This window comes from Aptenodytes patagonicus, chromosome 7 (genome assembly GCF_965638725.1).
Source record: "Aptenodytes patagonicus chromosome 7, bAptPat1.pri.cur, whole genome shotgun sequence".
Lineage (NCBI taxonomy): Eukaryota > Metazoa > Chordata > Aves > Sphenisciformes > Spheniscidae > Aptenodytes > Aptenodytes patagonicus.
In genome coordinates this window covers 61497211-61503610 of record NC_134955.1, presented here as the reverse complement: position 1 = coordinate 61503610, position 6400 = coordinate 61497211, and positions in this window count along the sequence as shown.

Sequence of the window (6400 nt, the reverse complement as noted above, 5' to 3'; positions counted from 1 at the left end):
GGGATGGAAGGTGTGTGTGGGTGGGAATAATTGTGATCAATGAAACAGGGAAGAGTGGCAGCGCAGACTGGTGAGAAGATGCCCTGATGGCGAGACGGGACTGGGCAGAGCATCATTTGGGGCTGCCCTGTGGTGCAGGGGGAGTCCTGCCTGAAGCCTCCCCCAGCCAGGTGGCCCAGAACTAAGCTTTTCGTCCTCGGGCTCTTTAAAGCCATGTTTAAGCCGGAGACTGCCCTGCCATGCTGGGGAAAACTGCAACGGGTAACGCTTCTGCCACTCTGGCAGGGTGACAACTGGGACAAAGGGAGGGAGCTATTTACTCAGGCACATGCTGAGGCATGGAAAGCCCCTTCGGACACAAAGCCTAACTATACCTTCTTCCATCCCGGTTGGTAATTGCCTCCTCCGACAGGCATTTACGGGGTGTTGGTTTGTACAGACAGGCTTGCTACGGCTGGGGTGCAGCCAGAGCAAGGCAGCAGGTCTGACGTGGATGGGGTCTGATCTGGACCTCCCTGGGAGCTGTCAACTACCCCAAAACACAGCTAGCACCAGGGCCTGCTGGGATGCTAATAAACACAACCCTGGGGGAGCTCTGCACCCTACAGTTTAGGTCACCTCTCTCCCCGCAGCTCTTTCCAGTGCTCTCTCTCAGCACCAGCTCTCAAGGAGCACGCCTGCTCCTGGAAATGCCATCAGGGCAATGCCAATTCCGGGAGTCTGGCCCCAGAAGGTCATGAGAATTTAAAAATTTACTATGTTGTGCAGTTGTTTACTATTTTCCTTCAATTTTGCTAGGAGGTCATAACCCTCAAGCTAGCTGTGAGGGTTAATTTTCTTTAAAAAGGAGACCTAAGGGTCTCCTTACTCCAAGAGGGGGCTTCAAAGAAAAAAAACCACTGATTGTGGTGAAGTTCAATAAAATGGTGAAGCTGGGTGATGCTATAATACATCTATCCCTTCCTACTCCCTGTAGCCCCTGGAGAGAAAAGTCTTCAAGAAGTCCTGCTCCCTCACACGCCACCATTAACAGCCCTGCACTATCAGGTGTATGTTTTCTCAGCAGTACCACAGTGGAGCTGGTGAGTATTCAGAGAACTTTGTACTAAAAAACTCATGGTCCTTAGTGCCATGGGCACCACATGGACACCACCCTGTACGCAGCAAGCCGTGGGGCACCCAAGCCAGCCCTGCCAGGCATCGCAGGCCCACGATGCTCCTCCATCCCTCCCAGCCACCAAGAAGGCACAGCCCTCTGATGCTGAACTCACAGCCATGCTCTTAAATAGAAGTGGATGAGTGAACTAGAGAGGAAAGCCAATCCTTGCAGTAGGTGGCCTCCAACTTTTTTTCTGCAGCAATGCTTCAGATTGTCTCCTGCTCAGCCTTTGCTAATCCACCCACTGACGCAGTGACAGCCATGCAGCATCCTGGCTGCGCCGTACGGTTGTTCACGTGGTGCTCTGTACGGTTGTTCAGCCCTGCCGTCAATGGGAACACATGTTCCTGAAAAGATCTGGCCATCTGGAGGAAGCATAGTGAAATTACCTTCCACGCAGCAGCACCAGTTTAATTGCCTTTTGGGTCTCCAGGCACAGTCGTGAGAACAGATTAATTACCGTCTGGGGGTTTGAATATCGATGCTTTCAGCCTGAACTAGCAGCAGGCTGGTGGACGAGGCTAAGCTTGGACCTTCCAACCAGGACAACTCAACCAGGGAGAAGAAAACAGAAAAGGAGGCAAAAATGGGTTGAGAAGTCACAAGTAAGAGAGAACCTAGCAAATCCAGGTGAAAGCACCAGTGTCTCAGAGCTGTGGTAAGGGATCTCGTGGCAAGTGGCTGCTGCAATCCAGTAGCCAATCTTTGCAAGCTACATTCAATGAGCAATTTGCAGCCTGGCTTTAATGGAAAACCAGACTTGTTCTCAGCTGCTTAGCTGTGTGACCTCAGCTCCTTTTTCTGGCTATACTTCATCATGCAGCAGTGTCAAAGTGTTTTCACTCTATCTTTTTAGGGTTAGCCCAATTATTGATAGATGCTAGTGGTGAGGAGTTGCTGACGTCCAGATGCCAGGCTGATGGGGATGCAGAGGTGCTGGGAGAGATCCAGGCATGAGGTAAGGATTAGAGAACAATGTGCAAGCTCTGTGTCCCTAAATACCTGGATATTTCTGGCAATGTTGGCAGAGGGTGAGAGCCAGGCCAGGACTGGGGCAGAACGGAGACTTCCGCCTCACAGGCTTTCAAACTCGTATGGACAACCTCCGAAGCACATTGCTGTGCCCTCTGCCTCAGTTTCCCCATCTGTGAAATGCAGGTATTCAGTTTATCCTCCTTGGGAGGGTCATATAGATGAGATGTGTTGGTTGATCTCTTGCTATGAGACTATTTCAAGGGGTTTCTGATTTCCTTGGCCATGGTGTGAAGGACATGCTCAGCCCAAATCTGCAGGGGTGTTGCTGGCCAACAGCTCCCTAATGCCCTGCACCCACTAACCTCTGTGAGGCTTTCACACTGCTGCTTTGCCTCCTGACCCTTCTGAATATTTGGATTGAGGCTTATTTTCTCCCTCTTCCCTTCTCTGCGGTTATTACTCATATTTATTGTCTTCCTGCTTATTTCTTTTCTTGCATCTAACACCCGTGGAGAACGGTTGTCGTGGTTTAACCTCAGTCGGCCACTAAGCACCACGCAGCCGCTCGCTCACTCCTCCCCACCGGTGGGATGGGGGAGAGAATTGGAAAAGCACAAGTTAGAAAAACTTGTCGGTTGAGATAAAAACAGTTTAATAATTGAAATAAAATGATGATAATAATAATATGATAATAATAATAATACACAAAACAAGTGATGCACAGTACAATTGCTCACCACCCGCCGACCGATGCCCAGACAGTCCCCGAGCAGCGGCCCCCCCGGCCAGCTTTCCCCAGTTTATGTACTGAGCATGACGTCCCATGGTATGGAATGTCCCTTCAGCCAGTTTGGCTGTGCCCCCTCCCAGCTTCTTGTGCACCTCCAGCCTTCTCAGTCGGTAGAGCATGGAAAGCTGAAAAGTCCTTGGCTAGTGTAAGCATTACCTAGCAACAACTAAAACATCGGTGCGTTATCAACTTTGTTCTCATCCTAAATCCAAAACACAGCACTGTACCAGCTACTAGGAAGGAAATTAACTCTGTCCCTGCCAAAACCAGGACAATGGTGAAAGGCTCCAGAGGCACAGTGCTCCTTGGTGGGGGTGAGGGGCAGGGAGAGTGGCATGGGGGGGTCCCACAAACCACTCTGCAGCCCCGAGGTTTTCATCAGCTCCAAGTGTCAGGAGAAAAACACATTGCTGAGGCCGTGGGGGAATATTGTTCCAATGCACCTGCAGAAAGCTGTGCCGGATCCCTACTCCCAGCCTTGGCAGCCCAACCGGCATGGCCTCGACGGGGTGTGCTGTGACCTGCTCCCTTTCTGCAGGTTTCACTCACCCTGTGGTGGGGCTGAAATCTCAGCCCGTGTGGGCAGAGGAGATCCAGAGCTGCAGTGGTTTATTGCAGCAGAGAAGCTGGCCTGACATTTTTAACAGCATCGTTGGTGATGGATGAGGCAAAGCCATGCTCAGAAGCTGCATGTGCCTATGCAGCTATTGCCTCCTGGGGGGTGGTTTGCAGTGAAATGAGATATATTGCTTCACCTGCAATATTTTTCTTCCTGGTCTTAGGGTGTAGGGGGTAGCTGAAAAGTCCATTAGCAGGGAAGAAGCAGGTTGTGATTTGGAGATTGGCTTTTGCAGAGGGGATGCTGGCCCCTGGGCTTGAGTGGAAGCATTTGGAAGATGCATTTCTGCAAAGCACAAGAGCGTTGCCTGGGACATGAGGGTTCTCCAGACCCAGGGATGGGTGTGTGATGGCGTCCTACACTGTTTCTGTGTAGCCATGGAAGAAGACCACTGGGATTAGTAAATATTACGCTGGGGAACAAAACCACGAGTGCTCATTTCATTGCAGAAAGGTGGGCCAGGAGGTTTTTCCACGAGAGCTGCTACTGCTGCAAAAGCCCATCCTAGGTGCTTTTGAAGGATAAGCATCAAAGTTTTCCTTCCCCTCCTCCCAGAAGAGGACTGAAATAGGCCTGTGTAACCAGGACCTCTCACACTGGTTTTATTCTTTTTTGGTATAACGAAAATGTTTAACACTTTCAGCAAGCCACCAGCCCTGTGTGCTACGCCAGGAGCTGTGCCGAAGCATGCTGGACCTCACGCAAGGCCAACGGGGATGGTGTGGCTGGGAGACAGGCTTCCCCTTTCACCTGGCACTGGCCTTTTGAGCTACAAATCCAGTGCTCCCCACTCGCTGCAACAGCTCTGCAAGCACGTTTCACCAGCACAGCATGGACCGTCCCCCGCCAGCCCCAGTGCTGCGTGGTGCAGCAGGGGCCGGGGCACAGTGCCCGTGCGCTGCCCCCACCCTGGCAGCAGCTCTGCTCCCGGGGATGCTCAGCTGGTGCATCAGGGACACACTGTGGTGCCGTCTGCCGAGTGTTTCCTTCTGCTTGTTTTTCATTAGTGGTGAGCCGATGAGTAGATGGATGGTAATTGCTCTTCACACAAAACGCTAGCTGTCTAGGTGGTGCGCTCGGTAGCCCATTAGTTTGCAGCAAACATCAGCAAGGCCAGGGTGGAGTCCATCACCCCAGCCCTGGGAGCAGCCTTGAGATTGAAATGTCACAGCTCATTGACTTCAGAAGGAAGCTGCTGTCCTACCGAGCAGGGTGCCCTCATCCCATTCATCACAGGAGCTGCCAAACCAGACCTTGAAGAACAGAAGCGCTCTGTGCATGACAGTGACCATGGATTGTCTACATGATTGTGCCTCTGTTCGTAATTCACCCTATGCCTTGCCAAAACGCCAGCGTGATGCCATGGCTTTTCACCATGGTGCGACTCCACGGGCTTCAGTGGGATGGAGCCTGAGGTCTGTCAGTGCTGGGGGGATAACCAGCCCCATCGCCTGGAGGTGGTGGCATTTAGTAGGGAGAGTTTCCCCTTGGAGGGGGCTGAGGGCTGATTGCTTCCCTGTGGCCAGCAGCCTGTGAGCGGGGATAAAGCCCTGCTGAGTGATTCAAGCAAACTTTGACCACTGTGTTATTTAAATGAGGTGGCTAAAAGCAAACAACTTCTGGAGCCAAGGCACCTGCCTGCTGGGGATGTCACCACAGCTAGATGTCTGCTGTTGCAAATGTGTCACTGAGGCTAAGGACTGAGCTGGGAGCTCAGCGCTGCCTCTGCTGCAGGGGACGGGGAGGTCACAGTTGGCAGGAGCTTGTCCTCTATTGCAGAGGTTTGCTTTACTGCACCAAAATTTCTAGTCTACAGTGCTCAAAAACTTTACAGGTTAATATTTGTTTGCCACATTGCTGCAGGTTATTCTCAAGCACAAGGACCTCGAGAAAAAACAGCAGAGCCTTATAAGAAACCTCTTTGGCCTCTTCTTCTTCATGGCTGAACTTTCTCCAGCTTAATCCCAGGCTTGGTTTGATGGAGGGGGGAAAGGTGCAGACTGGTTCGTATCTGTATAACACTACGAGTCCATGGCTTTCTCCCGATGCCGGAGGGTGCATATATCACACCTTTGCATTGCCCACACCAGTGTGGGCTGTGGTGCCCACAACAATGCCCCAGGGAAGGTGGAAGTGGCTTTTACTGAACATGTCCCTGGATGAAGCCTGAATGCCCGACCTCTGTAAAGCTGAATTTTCCTTATCTTTGGTGGCTGGTATTTCTGTACTATTTTTTTTTAAATAAGTGTTTTTGAAGTTTCATTGAAGATGTTGTCACTGGAATCATTATATTTCTATAGAGATTATAATGACTCCTTTTGAAGAGTTAGTCTCAGTCAGTCAGTGCTTAATTCACATATCAATGACTCCATAAACCCTAAATCCATAAATCTGCTGAAACTGCTCTGATCTATTGTGCCAATGAATGCCTGCAGGTGCTCATCGGTATGGAGATAATTCGCTTAACAAGCCGCTGCCGCGAGGGCGGGTGGTCGGCGATGGCAGAGGGGCCTTGTCCGTGCAAGGCAGCCAAAGGTTTTATGACCAAGCCACACTCAAGGTGAGCGTCAGAGCCCGATCACTCTCTTCGGTTGATTTGTCCCAAACTATTTCATGTGCAATCCATCAATCTGACCCTCACAGTCTTCCTGTCATTTGCAGCGAGTTGTGCATCATTTCTGTGCAGCAATGGTGGGGTGGTCAGACCTTTCTGGTGCATCCACATCTGGCCAGTACAGAAATCATGATGTTGCTTTGTTCAGAGCGAACTGGTTAAGCTGTAGCTGGTTATTAAGCCGCTGAAGGCAGTCACTCCTAATTAGTTATTAGAGCGTTTGCAAACCCTTGGTGCTGCTGC